Source organism: Pinus tabuliformis, chromosome X (genome assembly GCF_031772625.1).
Source record: "Pinus tabuliformis cultivar Carrire ecotype Pingquan chromosome X, CPIR1, whole genome shotgun sequence".
Classification (NCBI taxonomy): domain Eukaryota; kingdom Viridiplantae; phylum Streptophyta; class Pinopsida; order Pinales; family Pinaceae; genus Pinus; species Pinus tabuliformis.
In genome coordinates, this window is record NC_142308.1 from 1,644,248,208 (window position 1) to 1,644,273,573 (window position 25,366).

Sequence of the window (25,366 nt, forward strand, 5' to 3'; positions counted from 1 at the left end):
GAGAATACGAAATGGATTAGGTAATTCTCGATCTAGGATTCGATGCGAGTGTGCTATGAAAATAGACTTGGGAGAGAATGGGAAGACCTGCACTGCAGTGGTCTCCTATTCAACTACGCATGGACAATCAACAAAAGATCATTCCTATGGGGTGTCTATATGGGGTTGCAATGGATATTGAAGGAGTGAGCGCCCTCGCCGACTTTGAAGTGATTGAGATAGTGGATGATATTAATCCTTACCCATGATATTAGGCATTGATTGGGCCTTTGAAATGGATGTTTTCATTAATCTCAAAAAGCGCAGGATGACATTTGAGAGGAAGGCGCTCTGAGTTATTGTTCCATTAGATCCCACTGAAGGTACGCGATACACAGATCCAATCCCCAATTATGAAGAAGGGGATGATATGGATCAAATATATAAGATCACGACGTGGGATGAGGACTGGATCAATACTACAATAGATGGACGAATGACATGGGATAGAGATAGCTTCTACACCTCGTATTCTAATGAGGAACTTGAGCATTACTAGAACATGTTACATGAAGTCTCCTCGTTGGGCTGCATATCCATGAAGGTACAAAATCTACACAATTATGATGGTTTAGATGATGTTAACTTGTTTTTGGATAAGTTTAAAAGGGAGGTTCCAAAAGAGCATCAATTCCAGGCACTAGATATGGCGTTGTGCGGAATGCCTGCTCGTTGGTGGGATACACATAAGGACAACTTTGCTGATTAGAAGGAATACAACTGAATGATGAAGCTAAGGTTCAAGTATGCCAATACTAGTATGACTGAGAAATACACAGGAAAAGACGATCTGCGTGAGAATTTGGCACAATGGACTAAAGCTTGGGGAAAGGAACCTCAACTTGAATGGGTGCACATATTTTGTCACACTTTGGATACCATTCCAATGAATTGGTACCTGGAAACTGAGTTCTGCCATAGGACGACTGAGTGAGCTATCCTAAGGGAAATTTTCCTATTAACCTTCATCTTTGAAGATGGATTTGAATGTATTGATGAGGCACTCCAAGAAATTAAGGTTGTAATCTTTAGAATGCATGAGGAACTGGTTGAATCGGTTCAACCAGACTAGAATACGTAGCTGCGCCATGCACTGGAATGCTATAACGTGACCGCAGAACAAGAAGATGACCCTAGAAATATTAACATTCCAGAGTGTGAGGGATAGCACAAAGTTGAAGCAACCAAAGAAGTAATCCCTGACATAGCAAAGCCTTTAAAGACTAGACAGGTAAACATTGGATCAAATGTGTAGCCTGAGTTTTTGAAAATAGGCGACTATTGGGATGAGGATACAATTGATAAGGTTGCGGAGCTGCTACACGAATATGAGGACTTGTTTCCCACCAAGTTATCAAATCTGAAAGGGATAGTAGGGGACCTGGGCATGATGAATACTACTTTGAAGCCAGATGTGAAGCCTGTAAAACAACAACCCTACTGTTTCAATCCCAAATACAAGGAAAAGGCATGCAAAGAGTTAGACAAAATGCTAGAGGCTAGGATCATTGAGCCTGTGGAGGAATCAGACTTGGTAAGTCCTATGGTAGTCCAGGAAAAGAAGAAACGGGATGAAATCCAGATATGCATAAATCTGAGGAAGCTCAATGATGCATGCATCGATGACCCGTTTCCAATGTCATTTACAGATGAAGTCTTGGAGAAGGTTGGTGGTCAGGAAACCTACTCATTCACTGATGGGTTCTCAGGGTACCATCAGATCAAGATCACGCTGGAGGATCGTAGCAAGACCACCTTCGTGATGGAATGGGGATGTTTTTAGTACATGGTAATGCCATTTGGATTGAATAATGCACCTGCGATCTTCTCAAGGGTAATAATTGTATCCTTTAAGGAATTTATCCATAAATTCTTAGAAGTCTATTTAAATGATTGTATTGTATTTGGGTTGGTAAAGTGCTACGTTACAAGTCTATGCCTTATGTTGGATACCTTTCACAAACATCAATTCGCCCTCAATTTGAAAAAATGGATCTTTTGTTTTCCTTATGGAATATTGCTAGGTCATGTTGTTTGCAAGCAGGGATTGATAGTAGACCCTGCAAAGATAATTGTTATTGTCAATTTGGAGGCCCCAAAAAATGTAAAACAACTGCCTGTGACATTGGGCCATACGGGGTATTATAGAAAGTTTATCAAGGCATATGCGCAAATCACTACGCCAATGGAGAAAATGTTGAAGAAGGATGCGACATTCTCTAGGGATGAAGAATGTCAAAATAGTTTAGACATTTTAAGGGAGAAAATGGCCGTCATGCCCATTTTTGTGTTCTCGATTGGAAAAAGGAGTTTCATGTTCATGTGGATGCTTCTTGTATTACGCTAGGTGCGGTGCTGACCCAACCAGGTGAAGGTGATATTGATCATCCTATAGCATTTGTAAGTAGGAATTGTCAAAGGCAGAGAAGAACTACTCGACTACAGAGTGAAAAGGACTAGCAATGGTGTACACGCTATAGAAATTTTGGCACTATCTGTTAGGCGCAAACTTTAAGATGTATATATACCATTATGTTGGGGGGCAAGATCTGCATATGGTTGTTTCTCTTTAAGGAGTATGATTTTGAGGTGATTGTGAAACTCGGACAATTGAACGCTGGTCTTGATCATCTATCCTAGATTGAGACTAGTGATGAGCCTAATTTGGAAGAAGGATTGCTTGATGCACAACTCTTTTTTTTTCATGTCGCAAATGATCACTTTTCGGATATAAATCCATTTTTTTACAACTTGCACAGTCCCAAAAGGATATTATACACAGCAGAAGAAGGAATTTTTGGTTCATGTGAATAATTTTTTTGTGATCGTTGGACACTTATATAAAATGGGCTCTGATGAAATACTATGCCGATATGTCCCAGACTTTGAATGACCGAGCATCCTTGCAGAAGCACATGGAGGAGTGGTGGGAGGACACTCTGCAGACAGAGCGACTGCACAAAAGATCCTGCGCATGGGACTTTGGTGTCCAATGGTGGATAAGGATTACAAAGTGTATTGTAGGGCATGTGATGATTGCCAAAGGACGAGGATACCATTGCGGAGGGAAGAATTTCCCCTATATCCACAGATAACTTTGCAAGTGTTCGATAAATGGGTGATTGATTTTTTTGGGTTCGATCTAGCCACTAGGGAAAAATCTTGAAGCGTGATATATTATTACAGCAATTGAATACTTGATGCAATGGGTGGAAGTGAAACCGGTAAAGGAATATAGTTTAGCTACTGCTGTGAAGTTTATTTTTGAGTTTATCTTGTCCCGATTTGGATGCCCTAAGATATTAATGAGTGACAGGGGCACGCATTTCTTAAATGAGACGATTCTTGTGATATTAATGTACAGTAGAAGCTTTCAATAAAATCCTAGAAAACAATTTAACAAAGGTTTGCAATGCAAAGCGGAATGATTGGGATGTGCGCATACCAACAGTCCTGTCGACATATAGAACCACTTGTTCACATGTCAAACCCTTTTCAGGTTGGTCTATGGGTAGGAGGCTATGATGCCCATGGAATATATTGTGTCGAGTTTGCGGATTGTAGCACGGACCGACATGGTTGATTGTGATACTATGGAGGAGCGTCTCGTATAGTTGATGGAATTCGAGGAGGATCAATTCTTAGTAGGATTCCACCAACAGGAACAAAAGGAGAGTGAAAATTCATGGCATGATCAACATATAAAGAAGTGCACTTTCCAGGTTAATGATTTTATATTATTATATGACAATAAATTTACGAAATTTCCTAGAAAGTTTCAAATGCATTGGCTTGGGCCTTATGTGGTAAAATACATTACAAATGGTGGCACAGTTCAGCTCGCAAAGCTGAATGGAGAATTATTTCCAGGTAGAGTCAATGGCAGTCGATTGAAGTTGTAAAAGGGTTATCTCACTGATGCACAATGACTATATGATGGCAGGACAGTCTTAGTACTCCAGACGGCTGCAAGGAAGTACGAGACTATAAACTACACTTCCCAAAATGGGAAAGACGAAGTAACAGGGTTGTGTGATGGAAGAAAGTAGGGCATCAAGAGGAGTTGCGCCAAGGTGGCTACACCACATATCTTGGTGCCACACAACTCAATCAAAAATTAGCCATTGGAAGCATTGTAGATGATTGGATGGCAAAATTTCCATTAGGAGGAGTGGGGAAAGCGCATTTATGGGGTAAATCTTTGGAAATTTCTCATGAAATATGCATTAATGATAGAATTTTGAGGGAACAATTGGATTTAAATTCGAATTCACTTATAAATATGGCATGCTGCCCCACATTCTAACACTTTGCATCCTGAGAATCGATCTTGAGTTTTTTTCCTTGTGTTGTGCCATGAACTGAACATTATGTCCAAGCTAGATTGGGAAGACTCTTCTCAAGGCTGGGATTGGCTAACATCTCCAAATTTTTCCATAAGGCATTTATAGAAAACATGACTGCAACTCCTGCCACAATAGAAGTAGCACCCTTTAAAGCTGCACCCTCAGTTGAAGAAATACCCTTTGTTCCTACAGGAATTCTGACTATGGCGTAGAGATCTCCTAGGCCTAATCCCTCTGAAGCTCACAAGAAACAAAATAAACCATAGCAGGTTCTGGTGAGGCAATCACCGCAAAACATTCCCACGGAAATCCGCAAGAAGGGGAAGATGGAAAAAGCGCAACAGCCACATGAGCCCCTTGATTTGGATGAATAAGGCCTATTTGAAGGCATCGAAGAAATGGATGTTGAGGAGGATGAGCCTATGACTATGCTCTCCAAGTATATCCCACCGCATAAGGGCATAACTAAGGTGCCTAAGGAACCGGACAATGCCAAATGTATGGTTTCTTTGCCATCGCTGCCAAGGTGGTGTTTGAGGGCGCGTTGTTGGGCCTCATTCTGACACTCAAGCTGGAATATTGGGATTTGGGAGATCATGGTAATTTCTCTCAACTTGCACCAGCTAAATACCTGTCAAAGATTTATTATGAGGAAACCAGGGTTATGCGATTGGAACCTATGAAGTCGATTGCGGGTGTTGAGAAAGAAAGCCTCCTGAACATGCTATGGTTGTCACACTTCAGTCACACCATTATTAACATTTTATGTGTTCAGTGGCTAGTCACTTTGGTGCGTGATGGGTGTCTTTGGCTGCGAGAACCCATCCCAATTACAGATATGATGATCCACCAGATCACCTTGTTTCCCTATCAAGGTGTGGATCCAGCAGAAGCTTTAGGAAGGAAAACGAAGGAGAAGCAACTCACATATTAGATGAAGAGAAAGTTTGGGTTAATTAAAAAGTGGTGTGGATATTACATCCACACCATTACAGATCCTGCAGTAAAGTTCACCACGCAAATATTGGCATGCAAGATCATGCGGAATTGCCATGCGGACGAGGTGTCGACGCCTGTGATCACTTTGGTTGTGAAATGTGACAAAGGAATCCAGTACAATTTGGCTCAGTACCTATGAAAACAGTTCTTGGAGAACTATAGGGATGCCCAGGATGAGGGCAAGGAATTTCATTATGCCTAGTTACTACTTTTGATTTCATTAGTCGCATGGAGGATGTTGGAGGATAGCCAATTTCCTCCCCAAGAATCTGAGCTCCCCGAGGCAGCGAAGTTTGTTTCGCTGTGGGTAACGAAGGATGTCGCATAGGTCACAGAGACTAAGATGTTCTGGGTACTGGTGGAGATGGATCTATTATGCTCCTATACCAATAGGTGTCATATTTCATGATTGACTTGATGAGCTATAAATATGTTCATACCTTTCCTTGTTGCAAAGGTTTTCCATATTTTCAAAAAATAAAAAAATTTAAAACATGTAAAGAGGGTATACCCTACAAGAAAAATCAAAGGGTGAAAAGAATAAGATGGTCAAAAAAGTGAAAGAAAATGAACCCCACCAAAAGAAATACCAAGGAAAGTGTGCAAGTCTAAATTCCACTACTTTTTACTCTTATGCAATAAACAATTGTGTGTAGCTTGTAACTTATGCCACAATTGACGAACAGTCAAACAGCTTAAGCTTGGCTAGTTCATATTTGAATTTTATGCTTTAGAGATAGAGAATAAAATCTGACAAAACTGTTTAAACTTGGCAGACAACTAGATAGGTAAAGTGAATAAAAGGAGCTCAACAGTTTAATCTGAGCCCTTGGATGTAATAAGGTTAGACTTAGATAGATATCTACATGTAAAAGAAAAGAAAGTGTGATAAGGGTTTTCCAATCTATGTGCACCCAAATAAAGAAGAAAAAATGTTAGGTTAAAGTAGGTAGGGTAGGTAGATGATGTTGCAGAATTACATGTGATGAATAATGACTCTAAATGTGTTAATCTTTATTTTCATCGCAAGTACAAGGCAGACATTACACCGAAAGAATTTCAAGCTAAGCCAGGTCAAATACTTAACTCCCCCCCTTCATTTTTCCTTAAATTATCACTAATTTTCCCTAAGTACTAAGGCATTTGCTAAATTAGAGGGGCTCAGAGCATTTCTCTAACTTCTGGAGGGATCGGACCCTTGGCTTAATAGTTTATAAAGCCTAAAGCATTTAAAACTATTCATAAGAACACTCATTCACCTTCATAATTCTTTTCCTAAGTAAAATCCTATTTACTTAGGAAAATTGCAAATATTTCTCCTATAAACCCTTTTCATCCTAAGCCTAAGTTTAACTACACATGTCAAATGTTTTTATACTTAGCGCTTTCATTTTATTGTCATATTAAATTTTAAATTATATTGTATAAATTCCTTACAATATTTTCCCTTTGCCATATTATTTAATCTATATTAAATATCCCCAAATTGTTATATACCCTGCCCCCAGTTGAATACAACCATAATACGCATTTAAAATAGGATTAATCAATTAATCTGTAATTCATTAAGAACCTTAACTCCTCGCCGCACAAAATGGGATTAATTAGCCCTCACAGTTAATTAATAACCTTACCAGCCAAATCCCGCCGCTCCCGATATGATTAAATTAACTCTTAATGTATCGGGCCCGCCTTTGTTAAAACTCCACATATCGCATCCTATGTCAACCGTCCGATCAGGTCCTCAAGATCTGATGGCTATTATCAATATCGCGCAACCCTTTGTGACCGTGCGTTAGCACGTGATCACAAAGCGGTTTTCTCACAGCACCTCCACCACGCATCGAATGTTCTATGGAATCGCTGGCTCGAGGTCGATTACTGCCTTTCTCCAATAGCGGTGCGATAGAAACCACTTACCACCTTCTACTAAGTGACAAAATGTCTCATCATTCAGTTGCCACCAATTGTCATTTTCATTCACCCGCCAATACCAACTATTTACCCGTTTAAACACAAAAACCCCAGTTTTGCTCGTTTTCACCTGATTGTGCAGTAAAACCCTATGTAACCCAGCTGTGCCACCTGAAACCTCTGTTAACCGATTTGAGCATGGTTTACCTCCCAAAAATCATTCTGGACTCACTCCACAGACCTCTCAAGCTCAAATGAAACCTTTTTGACCTCCCCTACAAACTAATGCTTTCTTAACAGTTCGCTTTGTTTTACAGGTGATCAAAAGACCACATCCTTGGATAAACAGTCTTAATACTATTCATAAGACCTGTTTACTCCAAGAGTGTTATCAAATCTATTCAAACAGAGATGGAAGATAAAACATACAGTTGAAAGACAAGCAGAGGAAACATGAAATTAAATGATTTACTGTTGAAATAGACAGTAAAAACCTAAAATATACAGTGAAGGTAAAAGGACACAGTAAAGAATAGTTAAAGTGTATCAGGACTAAAGAGTATCAGATTGAATACCAAGTCAAGTAAATCAGCTAGCATGAAGGTAAACAGTAGGGAAGACAGTTACAAAACATAGTATACAAATTCATGTCAAAGTGAAGACAGATGAAAAAACAGAGCAGTAAAAGTAAAAAGTAAACAGTAAACAGTAAAAGTAAACATGAAGGAATTAAGGGTTAAACAAAAATGAAAACACTTTCACCAGCTACAATGAAGTTTATCCAAAGTAAAAGTGAAAAACAGTTGAAAGGAATTTAAGGTTAAAAGATGAAATCAAAATAGAAATGGTACATTCTTCAGAAATTTCCTGTTTAAGTCATAGTTTTGCAGAAACTATTGTGGCCAATCCAAGAAGTATTTTGAGAAACTGGAGGAATTTTTTGTTCCTAAAAGTCTCATCTACAAAAACCTCTCTCATGTTTTACACGGGTATTACCAAGAGGGAGATAAGTGCATGTCTTCACAGCCTATTTTTCAGTTTGTGCAAAGTCCTATTTTTGACATCTTGTTGTAGAGAATATTTTTGAACCGCTGGAGATGAATTTTAGGAAAATGAGAGAGGTTTACCTCACAAACATTCCTTTCTACAAAAACCTCTTTCACTTTTTACATATCTATTACGGATTGAAATATACAAGTGTATCATTGGACCCTAAGTTTGGAGAAGTTCTGGGGCAGAATGCACAAATGAAGGATGCAATTAGTGACTGAGATGCCTCATCATCAACTAAGAGTTGCTATCAAACTCGACTTTCTCTTCTTTTTCACCATTAATCCATAGAAATAGTGCCAAATAGATTCATTAGTTTTGAATTTCCTTTATTTAAGTTCTATTAATGTAAACAGTTGGAGATATTTGTGAAACTAATCCTGATATTTTTTCAAGATATTTCAGTTTACAATTAGTATAAATACTTCTTCATTTGAAGTATTTTGGGTGGATTCTTAGACATTGTTGTAAAACTGATTACTTTGGAATAAAGTGCTATTGGACAATTTTTGTAGGGCTAGCTGGATGAAGAATTAATGCAAAGGACTTTTCACAAGATTCATGTGTCAAACACCGGATCAATAAGTATTATATATCTCATGTATTAATGTTTTCTGGTTTATTATATCAACTGTGTTTCATATCTAAATAGTAAAACAAAAAAGAATAACTCAGAAACTGCTTGAGTGCAATCTGTTTTCAATCATTTTTGTTCTTAATGTTTTCCTCCAAACTGGCATAAACAGTGAATTCCTAATTGCTCTTGTTTCCTAGTTTATTCACTTTGATTATCTGGTAAAAAATTCTTAATTACTCTTTATTAGTAATCATCCAAGTTCCCTCTTTTAAAATATTATGAAGGATTCTTAATTGCCCTTCATCCCTTTTGAGTCCATTCCATATTTTTTAAGTCTCTATTTGTTCCTTGTTTAACTATCTTGCCCTGTGAAACCATCCCTTGTTAAGAAGCCAAATCCAGTTAAACCATCTTTTTAGACTCCATTACCCCAATGGCCTAAACTACTCAGTTCTACCCCTCTTCTATTGAATTTCACCGCCCAAACACAATCAAAACCCCTAAACTTTCATAACTAGCCTAATGTCTTCCAAAAAAAAGCTAAAACTTAAAGAGAGAGCCCTCTCTGGGTATAGATTGGCTAGATTCTATACCTAAAAGTTGGTTTGTGGTTACCTCGGACCCCTTTCCTCTTCCCAACAATTTCAAGGAAAATCTGAGTGATAACATAGTGGCGACTCCACTGGGGACAAAACTTTGTTTGTTTGTTATTGTTGTTTGCTTTATAAACTACAGACAAAGCCTGAAGTTAGCCAGCTAGCCTTTGAACTTCTCTTGCTCTGCAAGTGCATAGTAAATGAATGCTGCTTTAGCCAATCTTTGGTTTAGTTTATGAACTCAACATCTGATCCAAAAATTTGAACAATTCCTCATGTCAAATAAATCTTTAAGAAAGTTTAAATCTCATATCTAAAGCCTCTTAAAGAAATCATATAAGTTGTTTTGAAAATTCATAAAAAAACAAAATAATCATAAAATACTCAAAATTTGGCTTTCTGGAGAACTAACTTTTTCTTCAGAATTGTTTTACAGGTTTAGATTTGATCTATGATGGTGGATAGGGATCAGACACACAAAGGTTAAAATCATCCACCTGGCGACTCCAAAATCAATTCTACAATAAAGACTCCACTGGAGTAATGAACCTGAAAGAACTATGTGAAAAGATCAAGCTTTTAACTTGGATTGTTATCCAAGACATTATGTTATTTCTCATCAAGAAAATATTTCAATATATATAGTATTTTAGAGAAGATCTTAGAATATTTTTTAGTTTATCTCTTTTGAAAATTGTAAATATAAAATCTCCATGCACATTTGGGCATCATTCTTCTGACTCTTTTGATGATCATTTTCCAATCAAGAAGCCCCAAACAATCAAGACTCCATTGTTCAAAGATCAAGAGCTTCAAATTTCAGAGAAATTCCATAACCACATAATCCATATTCCAAAGCATCAATAGTGAAACAGGATGACCGGGTTTGTGGAAAATCTTTCATTTGATGAAATTTTAAATGAATTCAGGGATGAGTTATCAAAATTTTAGCTCGATGAAGATTTTTTAGGAGTTGTGTTTATAATTGTCAAAATAAGAAAATACTCTCATGAAACTAAAATTTGTTTTCTTAACTTAGTTGTTGAAAAATATGAAAATGAAATTAAACTTTTTTATTCTCAAATTCAGTCATATAATTTCCGAGATCCTAAAGAATTCTTACAAAACCTTCCTTCTCCAAACCATGAGGAAATTGTACTACCTTTTGATTTGTAGATCGAGGATGATTATGCTTTCAAGATAAAGACTGAAGAAGTAGTTACAGGGTTTAGTATTGAGGATACAGCTGATAAATTAGAAAATGAAGGCCCAGAAGAAACTATCTGTTGGCATTATGAGACAAGTGTTGTACTTGATGGCAACCCTCTCATATCAGAACATTATTAACCATATTAACAGTAAACAGGTGCAGTATAACAGAACAGATCATCACACATAAGGCACACACATGAACACCATGATATAAGGTGGAAACCCAATGTGGGTGAAAACCACCTGCTGCAATTTGTTTCTATCTTCCTTTAATAAGAAACTTCTTTTACAATGTACTGGTGTAGTCATTTACCAGCACGCAGGCTACAACCTGCAGAGGGCTACAACCCTCTTAGCTCTTGTACTAGCCGATCCATTTACTAGTACGTAGGTGCCTGCCTACAGAATGCTCCAACCTTTACTCGTTCTCCAGCTGCTCCTGGAAGGGAGCTACAACCCCCTGGTTCTTGTATTGGCTGATATGTTTACCAGTACGTAGGTGCCAGCCTACTGAACTCTACGATCTTCCCGGGACCACGTTTCATACATTTTCATACTGGATCCATAAAACAACCTGCATCATCAATCTCTGAATCACCCAATACTGAATCACTGCAACCCTGTCAACAACATAGACAACATAACAGTAACCAGATCCAACTTCATCTTCAAATATCATACTTCACATTGTATACGCTACTTGGACAAACCCAACCTGCGTGTATACGCTCTTTTGCCAAAGACAACCTGCATACAGATCTGCAAATCCTAACTTATAATTCCGCAGCTATATCAAACATCAAAACATACCCAGATCATAAACATGCGTCAATAGATCTAGTCTATCCACAGTCAAACCATATAAAGATAATCATTCCAAGCCTTGAGATCCCATTCCATAGTTCATCATCCTCCACATGAGTGAAACCATGGTTCAGATCACCAACCCATAACCAGCATTTGGATCTCACACTTCATCAGATATTCATTACTCACACACTTTGGCCTAATGATCTTCTCCTTATATAGGTTTAGGCCTTTCATAATACCACGGTCCAAAACCATAGTAAAACAATACCATCAACTCAATACTAGGGATCAACACGTCTGTCGAGATACTTTGGTCCAAAAACATAGGCTCAAGTACCGAGGACTAACTACCACGGACCAAAAGTAAGCTTTCCGACACGTACGCTCTTTTCCATTCATGAACCTGCGTGTATACCCTACTTGGTATATAGCGAACCTGCGTGTATACGCGACTTGGTATAAAAGAATTTAAGTGAAAAGTAAAAGTAAAAAACAGTTGAAAGGAATTTAAGGTTAAAAGATGAAATCAAAATAGAAATGGTACATTCTTCAGAAATTTCCTGTTTAAGTCATAGTTTTGCAGAAACTATTGTGGCCAATCCAACAAGTAGTTTGAGAAAATGGAGGAGGTTTTTGTTCTTAAAAGTCTCATCTACAAAAACCTCTCTCATGTTCTACACAGATATTACCAATAGGGAGATAAGTGCATGTCTTCACAGACTATTTTTCAGTTTGTGCAAAGTCCTATTTTTGACATCGTTTGGCAGAGAATATTGTGAACAGCTGGAGATGAATATTGTGAAACCGAGAGAGGTTTATCTCAAAATATTTCCTATCTACAAAAACCTCTTTCACGTCTTACATATCTATTACGGATTGAGATATACAAGTGTATCATTGTACCCTAAGTTAGCAGAATTTTTGGGGCAGAATGCACAAAGGAAGGATGCAGTTAGTGACTAGGATGCCTCATCATCAACTATGAGTTGCTATCAAATTTGACTTTCTCTTCTTTGTCACCATTAATCCATATAAATAGTGCCAAATAGATTCATTAGTTTTGAATTTCCTTTATTTAAGTTCTATTAATGTAAACAGTTGGAGATATTTGTGAGCTAATCTTGATATTTTTTCAAGATATTTCAGTTTACAATTAGTATAAATACTTCTTCATTTGAAGTATTTTGGGTGGATTCTTAGACATTGCTATAAAACTGATTACTTTGGAATAAAGTGTTGTTGGACAAATTTTGTATGGCTGGCTGGATGAAGAATTAATGCAAAGGACTTTTCACAGGATTCATGTGTCAAACACCAGATCAATAAGTATTCTATATCTCATGTATTAATGTTTTCTGGTTTATTATATCAACTATTTTTCATATCTGAATAGTAAAACGAAAAAGAATAATTCATAAACTGCTTGAGTGCAATCTGTTTTCAATCGTTTTTGTTCTTAATGTTTTCCTCTAAACTGGCATAAATAGTGAATTCTTAATTGCTCCTGTTTCCTAGTTTATTCACTTTGATTATTTGGTAAAGAATTCTTAACTGCTCTTTATTGGTAATCATCCAAGTTCCCTCTTTTAAAATATGATGAAGGATTCTTAATTTCCCTTCATCCCTTTTGAGTCCATTCCATCTTTTTTAAGTCTCTATTTCTTCCCTGTTTAACTATCTTGCCCTGTGAAGCCATCCGTTGTTAAGAAACCAAATCTAGTTAAGCCATCTTCTTAGACTCCATTAGCCCAATGGCCTAAACTACTCAGATCTACCCCTCTGCTATTGAATTTCACCACCCAAACACAATCAAAACCCCTAAACTTTCATAACTAGCCTAATATCTTCCAAAACAAAGCTAAAACTTAAAGGGAGAGCCCTCTCCGGGTACAGATTTGCTAGATTCTGTACCTAAAAGTTGGTTTGTGGTTATCTCGGACCCCTTTCCTCTTCCCAACAACTTCAAGGAAAATCCGAGTGATAACAGGATCTACGCATGGTGATAAGCCAAACATAGAGGCTTTCACCTACCTTATACAAGCAGTATGAACCTTATGCCAACTTCAAGGCTAACTTTTATAATGTGGTTGTGGGCACCAGAAGTGATCCGAAGAAGATATGGCACAAGTTGTCTTATATTGTTGGAAAGGCGGATGTCACAGAGGTTGTTGGTAAATGTCGAGGAGAGTGGCTTAACTGTCAGATCTGGGTGCAAGAACGAGCAAGGCAGTAGAAGGTTCTACTATGCTGACATCAGCAGCAAAGACACAGAAGGAAGCCCAGAAGGGTGCAGCTCAGAAGAAATATAAGTAGCTAAAAGAGGCTAGAACTAAGGAGGTTGTTGCTAAGGAAGATGTTGCTAAGGAAGTTGCGGCTAAGGACACTGCTGCTAAGGCAGCTACTGAAATAGAGCGAGCAACCCCGGAAACCATGATCGAGGTTGAGGAGTCTAACTCTCAGTGAACACAGGACCAAGAAGGGTTAGGGGAAGAAGGGGGAAGGGAAGTAAAGCATGGAACCCCCTTTGTGGTCAGAAAAATAACAAAGCAGACAACCTTGGGGCCACAAATGAAATAAAAGTTGACTAGATCCGCTGATGTGGATGCATTAGTCCTCACTAAAGGGGACTTATATGAAATTGGCGATAAGGTCCAGGATACTATGACATAATTGTGGACCCAGTTTGAATAGAAATACCAGTAGGCACTGGGAAATGTACATAAGGATCTACTTGATTTGCATATCTAGACAGGCCGACTGCAAGTGAGCATAGGTCAAGCGAGCTGAATTCAGGCGAGCCTGCAGCAAGTGAGCGCAACAGTACTGGACACAGATTAGACTTTGGATCTCCATGTGATTCAATTACCGGATGAGACCCTACGCACCAACTCAGAAGAGGCTAACGCCCAACTTTTTGCGATCAAGAATATGGGCATCAACCTCACAGCACTCCCTATCCAAACCTTACATGAGTTACACCAAGGAGTATCTGATTAGTTGAGGGTTAGGGAGCAACACACATGGCTAATACCTTTTGATCCTTGGGTAGTTCTTGCAGAAGATTAATATCATGGAGGCACAATGTCACCTCTTGTCAAAGTAATTACCTCTTCGGTGGTCCCACCATTTGATCACATTGGTCAAAAAAGGGGGAAAGGGGGATCTATTCTTTTCAAGTGCATTTGTTCCATATATGAGAAGAGTAGTTGAGAGGGATAGGGAGAGAGAACATATAGATGATTTGTGCATTATAGTGTCCAATAGGCCACAAGCCTTACTTCTTTGTAATCACATCCATTTTATTTTCAGATAAAGGCAGCAGAGAAGCCTCACCTTCTAGTTCAGTTTTCAGTTCAAAGGGCTTCCCAAGTTATATCTTTTGTCAAATTGTGGTTTGTGAATTTATATTTCATTTTTATCTATTTTCAACGTAATTATAATTTTCATGCATACACAATAAATAGTAAATTATATATCTAGAAATCTAAAGAGAAATAAATCCTCATAGTGTATAATTTAGACTTTTGATTATAATTTATCGTATATGTTGTGAAGAACTATCTAGTGTAATATCCACAATAGTTTAAAGATCAACAGGTGGAAAGAATGTGAGGGAGTTATATTTCATCCCAAGGAACAACAATAATATAGTTTCACTTAGGGATTCGGCTTTACCTCAATGATGTTGCAAAATCACATGTGCTTTCTCCTTGAAGGAGTGAATCAAATAGTTAAACTATGGATTTTGAATGCAATCATCAACGGGGATTTCTTAATAATAATATCTCATTTAATTGATGGTTCACAACCCCTCAATATCAAGTTATCACATATTTTTAAGATGATTATCAATTATTCCACTATATTCCTAGGAGACAATATTTTCATGTATTAAAAATCAATAATTTCAAGGCAGATATGATGGCTAATCTAGGTTTGTCTCTCCCTAAAGGAGAAATGATATGTGAGGGGAAGTCAATTAGGGCCTTTCTCACTTAAGATATTTAAGAAAAGTTCAAATAAAAATGATAATAACAAATTTTATTCAAAAAAAATGGGAGTGACACCTCCTCATCATATTGGGAGGTTGCCCCATCATAATCATGCATCTTCAGTCGTGGTAATTAAAGCCCATTTGGGAGAGAATCCAAGGGTCATTTGCATACATTTTGGGAGGAGTAGAGTGATGACGGTGGTAGATATTGGGTTTATCATTCCAATTATGGCTTGGTTTGATTGCAAGTGAAATTGGTGTACTTCTAGGATGTGGGAAGTTTGTTTCCCAAATCTTCACTAGGGGAGCAACATCATATTAGGGTATGCTCCAATTTTTTCCAAGATGTCACATTTCTTTATAAAATATGGATAAGAGGACAAAAGGGTGACATCTTGAGACTTTGTAACACCTTTGGCATTTCTAGAGCTTTTTCAGGCATCTAAAAGATTCATTTACTAGATTTGGGAAATAGGGAAAACTCCTAAAGTAGGGTATTTTTAGGTAAGAGTGCATTCTTATATGAGATCTAATTGTTGGTTTTGTTCTAATTGAGTGTTTCCCTTGGGTATTTTCTGCAAAGTCCTGAAAATTGGGTGGAAGATCAAAACATATTGGGAGCCATTGTGGGTCTTGGGTGTTGCTCAAAAAAGGAATACCAACTCGTAGTAGCATTAAAGAGGATTATACGGTTTTGGGGATTATTATGGGTATTTTCATTTATGGTGTGGTTGTTGACAACTTGTTTCACCCTAGTTGGGTTCTTCCCACATTGTAGTTGGATACTAGGCTTGCTAATATTAAGTTCGTTCAATGTGTGCATGAATTTTAAAATTCAATGTCTATTTCAATACCTTGGGATATAATTGTGTTGTCGTGTTATCTAAATTTGGGAGTGAATGAAAGGCAAAGGGAAATTGTCACTATAATTGAAGTTAATTAACAATTCCATCATCCTCGTATCTTTGGTCTATGTTTACATCTAGTAGTTGAGAGCCTTGAATCCATAACTCAGGGGGGGAGTAGTAACTAGTTGGATTCCAATCCCACTAACATGAATCATGAAATATATGGGATCTCAAATAACATTCAGTCCCTTCAGAATCAGCTACAAAATGATCAAAGACGAAATTGACTATATAAGATCTTCGTTAGAAGAGCTTATGATCTTTGGGAGACTAACAATGGGAAGATGGCAAGACACAAAGGCACTGTAGAAGATCGGTCACCCAATAATTCAATTGTATTTGTCATGTCACATCAAATTTGTTTTTTGATCAATATGTTTTAGTGAATATATAGCTAGAAAAATCAGGCTTGCTACTTAATCATCCTAGAAGCAAAATGCAACATTGTCAATAGATGGTTGAACATGTATACTAAGATCATGTGATTATGTCGTAGATATAAAAGATTTTGATGGGATGTAACTTAACTAAGAATTATGTTCAGCCTTTCTAATGCAAAAATGTTCTCAGTTAATGTTAAAAAAAATATTATTAATAAATAGAAAATTACAATATAACCAATTGCATTAAATTGACTTATTATTTTTAATATTGGTTTATTTTAATTGTTACTTTTACTATTTTTCATTGAGCTATTATTATTATTATTATTATTATCATTATTTGATCTAAATATCATCTACAACATCATCCCCATACTAGGTTGTAGAGGCACAATAAAATTCCTCAACACTTTATAAAACTTTGGTAGATACAATATCACCTTGTATTGTTATAAAAGGTGAGAAAAAAAAATAAATTACTATAGGCACACCAAATAAACACAACATTAGAGACAAAATTTAAGTGGCCCATCCAATATGGGATACATCCAAGGAGAAATGGTGAGGCCTTTTATTTTACCACCAACAAACCTTTTCACATTTTTACAGCCTCCTACTCCTTTTCACCATGCCCTCATATTGGCCTAAAGGGGATTAACAATGGATTGATCATGCCTTTAAATGTGCTTTAAATAAACTATATAACATGAAAATGTCATGGGAAATCATGGGTCATAGAAACCTCAAACTCCTAAACTTCCAAGCTAAATTGAATCTATGATAGAGTTAAGTTACCTTCACTATCCTAACAATCCCCCCTTTAAGCTTGACTTGGGAAGATTTACTTGGTCCCAATATCTTTCTTGATGTTCATATAAAAAAATTACCATCCATCAGAATATAAGGATAACCATCACCATATCTACCAGTTTTGTAGGACACTTTTTCTCTGAGTATAAGAGTAACCAACCACTATATCCACTAGTTTTGTATGACACTTTTTCTTGAAGTACAAGAGTAACCAATCAATATATCCACTAGTTTTGTAGGACACTTTTTCTTGGAGTACAAGAGTAACCAACTGTTATATCCACCAATTTTGCAGGACACTTTTTCTCGTACATGGTTCATCAACCACCACACATCATAACATTTAAAATTCCCCTTCAAGTTAGCATATGAGTAGATCTATCATCATCATACCTATTTGAGTCGTCCACTTCACGAATTGATCGATGTCCATCCTCTCTATGCAAGAGAGCGACGAGTTCATGTGCTACCCCATTAAAACATGTATGCATGAAAAATATGTTTTAAAACAACCTTGGGGAATACATCCTACATATTGCTAGGCTTTACAACTTGAGCTAAACACTCTAGGGTGTTCATGCACTATTTTAGCTCCCATATCATGTTAGTTCCTTCAATATGCCTTGTCACCATTAATTCCATCTAACTTCTCACTCCATGTAAATAACTTACCTTCCACTAACTATGATGAGGTTCTACCCTCCCTAGTGGATGATGCCATGATCATTGGTTTAGTAGTCAACACCAAGGGATGTATATGACTAGGTGATGAGAGAATTAGGTGTCCCAAGTTGAGAGGATGGTGGAATAAGTGTCAGGATGGCGACAATAATAATAATAACAATAATTTATAATAAAGTTCGCAACTTTTTTTATTGCATGTAAATGGTCATACGACCATAAGGCGTGGTAAGGCATGCATGCCTTTGGGAAAGTGCTAGTAAAGTGTGGAGTTAGATCTAGGTGATAGGGGGACATGACCCCTTCCATGATACCCTAGATATAAACTTTCAAACCCCAAGTCAAGGTTTAAGGGGGGTTGTTAGGTGAAACTTGACTAGGTGAAAGAGTCAAAGTTACTAGATGAAATAGTGGTTTTCTTTTGCAAATGGTTTAGGTTTTCCATGATTTTGTGCATGTGGGTTAAAGTAATGAAGTCTTTAAAAGACTTGGGAATAATTCATTGCAATGTGCCAACGACGTTAGCAATAAATCTCACTTGGGCCGCTTGGTTAGGTTTGGCCAAGGGACACTAATAGAATATTTTATTAGTTGGTTTTACCCGGATTGGGATTTTCGAGGAAGCACATGTGTGGTCATTTATTGCTAGTTCTTTTTAAACTTCTCTATGTAAATTTATATCTCTCTAGTAATTTTAGCACTATTATGCCACTTCTCATCTTTAAGGCCAGACCTTAGTTGCAATCCTTAAATTAATGTGGTCTCTCATTAGCAAATGACCATTAATCATCATTGTAAGCCAACAAGCATATCATGCCCATATGATTTCTTGTGCCTCCTCCTTGTATATTAAAATACCCAGCTAGTAAATCTTCCCATCTATTCCAATCTATGCATTTCTTTGCATATTTAGGTGTCCAAGTAGTAGATCTACTTCTACCACTTATAGCAACTCATTATCCATCATTTGATAAGTTCCCAAACCACCCTCCAAACTTATGGAAATAGTTTAATGTTTCCAAAGTGATAAAACTACTCTTCAACTTTTAAAAACAATGTTGTCTAACTATTCTATGTTTTGGAGTTTTTGGTTGAAATTTGATGAAACAATTTTTGGTCAAATCTTGATCTTTCGTTGTTTAAAATGCCTTTTTGAGTGCATATATGGATGCAACACTTTGAAAAACTCTTGCGACACTTGAATTATGGAAAGTTCACCACTCAAACCTATATTCCAACAAATGCCTGTGAATTCTAAACAAAGTCAACTAGAAAATATGCCAAAAAAAACTTTAAAAACATATCATAAGTAGACTACAACCTACAAACTTTAAAAAAACAGAAACCACAAACTTCAAAAAACTTGTTATATATAGTGAAGTAAAAACCTCCCACCTAAACCACGTTAGAGAATGAAAATCATGGTTGAAAAGTTTGATATGTAGAGAGAAGAGTAAGAATTTCAAATCCTAATCATGGTGGAAAGGTTTGATATGTGGGGAGAAAGGTAAGAATTTCAAATCCTAATCACCTGTTAAATTTAACGATTTAAACAACTCTAATACGAGTTCTAATCATTTTAACAAAAAGATGTTGAGAGTTACAAAAAGGATTCAATATATTTTCATCTTGATGGGATGGGAGGCCCCAATATCACAACCTCCATATTCCATTATGGTGCACGATTGTCAACTTAAGCGAGCGAAGGTTTGGTTTTCTTCATTGGACTAAAATGCCAAACCCGACTAAAGCGCCGTATGAAAGGTAGTACCCACATATAGAAGATCCCAGAGGAACTCCTTATCAAATGTTACACCAAGCTAAACGACAAAGACATGAATTGTATTAAGATGAAAGCATAGCATTTTCCAGCTGATTTCTACGATGTAAAAAATATGTAAACATATAAACACAAGTACCAAGAAAGAAATTCCAAAATTACGTAAGGTTACACATAATGATATGATAAAATTCCAAAACAAAAAAGAAATTAGATAGTCGGTAAAGGAGGCATTAGGTTCAACGTCATGATTATGTAAAAGACTGGTTTATAAAGCAGTGTAAAATACTAATTTGTTTGGAGTTGCCCTTTTTTTAATAAATTGAAATTCGAATTTGTTAATCATAAATATGTATTTATTTCAACGTCATGATTATGTAAAAGATTTGTTTATAAAGTAGGCTAAAATATTAAAAATAATTTTTTTTTTAATATTTTTTTTATAAGTTTGGTAGGATTATTTTTAATATTTATTGAGATTGTAAATAAATAAATAAAAATTATATTTATTTCATAAACCTTTTTATATTTAGGAAAATTCAAAAAAGAGATTTTATTTAGGTGAAGTCTATGGGACAAATAAATATTAATACCATGGGCCAAATACCATGGGCCAAATTATTATTAATACCATGCAAAAAAACATTATTAACCCTAATATTAATATTAAAATAATAATAATAATAATAATAATATTATTATTATTATTATTATTATTATTATTATTAAATCTAACATTCATATTAATATATTATAATATTAATATTATTAAATTTAATAACTTTGGATTAATACAATATTAAATTTGTTATATTATAATATATATTAATATATCATGATATATATTAACTCTAGAAATATATGGGAGGAAAGAACAAAGACATAGAGTGATAGAGGTGGAGACATAGGGGGAGAGATGAAGATAAACTGAATGGGAGGGGAGAGGAGGAATTAAGAGATAGGGGGGAGATGAGTGAGAGAGGTAGAGAAGGGTAAGAGAATGAGAGAGAGACAAAGATGTAAGGGGGGGGGGAGAGAGAAGGAGAGAGGGAGTCAGATATGAGAGGATTGGAGGGAAGAAAGAGAGAGAAAGAGAGAAAGAGAGAGATGGGGGAAGAGAGAGCACAATAAGAGAGAAAGGGATAGAGAGGAAGGATGAGAGAGAGGACTTGTGAGAGAGGAGGAGAGACAGAGGGATAGAGAGATGGAGTTGGAGGGGGAGAGAGGGAGCGAAGAAGAAAGACATAGAGAGGGATAAGTTGAGAAAGAGAGGGAGTGATAAGTGAGAGATGGAGAGAGAGAGCGTATGTTTAGGGGTGAGATAAAGAGACAAAGAAGGAGAGATAGAGAGAAGGGGGGAGAGAATGAGAGAGAAGGAGAGGGGGAGGGATATAGTAACATAGTTGGAAAGAGAGAGTGTGTGTGTGTGAGTGATGGGGGAAGAGAGACGATTGAAGAGAGGGAGAGAGAAAGAGAGGGAGAGAGAGGAAGAACGAGAGACAAGACTCGAGAGAGAGGATGAGAGTGATGGGGAAAGAGAGAGGATTGGAGGGCAAAGAGAGAGAGAGAGAGAGAGAGAGATGGGGAAGAGAGAGGGAGGTAGGATAGAAAGGGAGAGAGAGGAAGTATGAGAGAGAAGACTTGAGAGAGATGAGGAAAGAGGGAGGGATATGGAGTTGGAGTTGGAGTTAGAGGGGGAGAGGAGGGAAGAAGAAATACATAGAACGTGAGAAGTGAAGAGAGAGAGAGGGAGTGACAAGGGAGAGACAGAGAGAGAATGTGTATGTTTGGGGGTGAAATAAAAAGACAAAGGAAGAGAGATGGAAATAATGGGGGACAGAAATAGAGAGGAGAGAGGGAGGGATATAGTAATAGAGTTGGAGGGTGAAGAGAGAGAGAGAGAGAGAGAGAGAGAGAGGAAGGAAGACAAAGAGGAAGTGAGAGAGTGGAGAGAGGGAGGGAAAGAGAGATAGAGTTGGAGGGTGAGAGAGAGGGAGGTAAGGAGAAAGAAATAGGGAGAGAAAGGTAGAGAGAGAGAGAGGGATAGAGGACAATAGGAGGGAAGAGAGATAGAAGCGAGGGAGAGGGAGAGAAGGGGAAGAGAGAGAGAGAGAGAGAGAGGAGCGAGGGATAGATAGATATATTGGGGAAAGAGAGTGTATGTTTTGGGGGTGATATAGAGAGACAAAGGGAGATAGAGATATAGATGGAAAATCAAGGGAGAGAAGAAGAGAGATATGGAGAGAGGGAGGAAGGGATAGAGAGATTGATATATATGGATTGAGAGAGCATGAGTGTTTGGGGGGTTGAGATAGAGAAAAAAAGAAGGAGAGATGGAGGGGGATATAGATATATATGAAGGGGGGAGAAAGGGAAGAATATTTCTTGCACTAGATGCATTGATTTTAGTGTATATGGTGATTTTTAATCCTATTTTCTTGCTTGCACTAGATGCATTGATTTTAGTGTAGATGTTGATTTCGATTGATATTTTATTTCTTGCATTAGATGCATTGATTTCAATGTAGATGATTTCTGATCCTATTTAATTGCTTGCACTAAATGAAACATTGATTTCAATGTAGATGTTGGTTTCTAATAATATTTGATTGCTTGCACTCGATGCATTGATTTAAATATAGATGATTTCTAATCATATTTGATTGCTTGAACTAAATGCATTGATTTCAGTGTAGATGGTGATTTCTAATCCTATTTGATTGCTTGCACTAGATGCATTGATTTCAGTGTAGATGGTGATTTCTAATCCTATTTGATTGCTTGCACTAGATGCATTGATTTAAGTGTAGATGGTGATTTCTATTCCTATTTGATTGCTTGCACTAAATGCATTGATTTAAGTGTAGATGTTGGTTTATAATCTTATTTTCTTCCTTTCACTAGACGCATTGATTTGTGTGTAAATGTTGTTTACTAATCTTATTTGATTTCTTGCATTATTTGCATTCATTTCAGTGTAGATGTTGATTTCTGATTTGATGTAATTGGATGTATGATGGTACATTAATTTTAAAGTGATTGGATTAACATTGTGCATTGATTTCAGTGTAAACACAAAAAAATATTGACAATGTACATTGATTTTTGTGTTATAGTAATTCAACCTATTAATATTGGAGAGAAAGAGAGACAAGGTATGATGTTTACTACAATAGCTCGAGCTAAAGATTTAAATGGTTTATGATTTAACCTGTCCTTTTCATATAATCGATATGAAAAGATGACAATCGATATGAAAAGATGACAAAAGTAACAAGGGTGACAATAAGAATAGTAGAAGAAAATAGTTTGAGATTAATCACAATGAAGACTATTTATAATTGACTATATTCTTATTATTCACATTTTCTATCATTCAACACTATTACATTGTCACTTTACATTCAAAATTTTTATTTCATCATTTTTCATCATTAAAGTTATTAACAATATTTATCATCTCAACAAACTAAGGTAACTAAGAAACTTTAAAATTAAAATGACGAGATTAATCTGAGTTATATTTAGAGTATTTAAAATGATTATATTAATATTACATGAATTTACATATTATTGATCAAATTAATTATATGTAAGTTAGATTTTCTTTGCTCACACACGACTGAAACCAGGCTAGATCCATCTTAACTTCGGATCTATCAAGCTCCGAGAAGGATCAAATCTCTCGAGGTGCAAACCTTTCTTGAAGCTTTGCACTAAAAAAAGAGGTTTTCACCTTGAGAGATTTGATCCCTCTCGGCACTTGATAGATCCGGAGTTAAGATGGATCTAGGTTGGTTTTAATAAATTGAAATTCCAATTTGGTAATTATAAGTATGGATTTATTAACTTTGAAGATGAACTAATTTTCTTAAAGTTTAATTAATTTTTTTTAATTTTTCATTTAAAAAGAAATTGGTATTTTGAGAGATTTCATCTTTTAGATTCTTAGTATATCAAAATAGATTAGAAGGTCAAATTTTTTCAAGTGCAAAGTTATTTTAGAGTTCAAAAAACAATGTGTAGTTTTTTATTGTTTAAAATGTATTTTAAATGTTATAGTGTTAGGTCCCTATAATACTAGTGATGCCCCCATTAATATTGTACTTTCATCCCTTATTAATATTGTTGTGCCCCTATTGTCCCCATATTGTTATTACTGTGCCCCATAGAATCCCTCTATTGTTATTTTTGTGCCTTTATATTATTATTGTTAGGTCGGCTTGGTTATATTGTGACCCCTTAGACTCCTATATATAGAAAGGAGATTTTATCATTTGAATCATCAAAGAATTTTTCATTTATGTATTGTAAAGGAGGTTGCCCCCTCGAAGAGGTTGAATTATAAGGCGTTGATCTATCTTTTCTATATTTTTGTGAGCTGGTTTCATAACATTTGGTATCAGAGCTTTGGATTCTAGGGTTTCGCTGCTCCAAATAGGTCATCGTGGCATTTTCGCTATGACTTTTTTCTACGAAGTTTCAGAAGCGAAAAAAAACCCATTTTAGACGAAATGGCACTGAAACTTGGGTCAGAATTTCAGAGCTTTTTGCGCTATATTTGCGGAGATATGATCTAAGGAATTTGGTCCTTTTACAGACTCCTGAATTACATTCCAAATAGGTGACCTGGGGAAAATCATCATAACTTTTGTTCTGAGCATCGGATTGAAATTTGTAAGAAGGCACAGAAAGAGGATGGGTTGTAGCTTCTTGTAGATATTTTTCAAAGCAAAAGGTTGAAACAATGACACGTGGCACTTCTTACAAGTTTTCTCTTCTGGAAAGGTCTCTAATCAGGTCATATTGGGAGATTGTGCATAACATTTCCTTGGAGAATCCAATTTGGATCATGTTAGAGTCGGTCTGGTCAGTCCTCCGTCAAAGATCGAAACTCTTTATGCATTTCATTTTTAGGAGTCCCGCTCCATTCACTCAACTGCATTCTGCTAGGGGCATGCCATAATTTGACGGAAAAGGTCATTGCTAGTCATTTCCCCCATGTCTGGCTCCTGCTGGCTTAGGTATTTTGTCAATGATCACCAAAGCCTATGATAGTCAAGGTCTGGTCCTTTAAAGGACAAAGTCATTTTCGATAGTTAGGTCTAGAGATTAATCAATTTGGTCTCCAATCATGTCCAGTAAATCCATGCAGGCCAGAGTGAGGCCCTTACAAAGTTATGATTTTGAGAGTTTCATCGTCATGTGGATAGACTTCGACTCTTCTTCAAAACTCTGTTTTGAAGAAAAGTCAAATAGTGTCATTT

The 25,366-nt window shown here is 36.5% G+C and overlaps 1 pseudogene; it reads left to right on the top strand.

Moving 5' to 3' along the window:
* The first annotated feature begins 1,429 nt into the window (after positions 1-1,429).
* Positions 1,430-25,366, top strand: part of LOC149146336 (uncharacterized) — a 54,604-nt pseudogene continuing 30,667 nt past the window's right edge.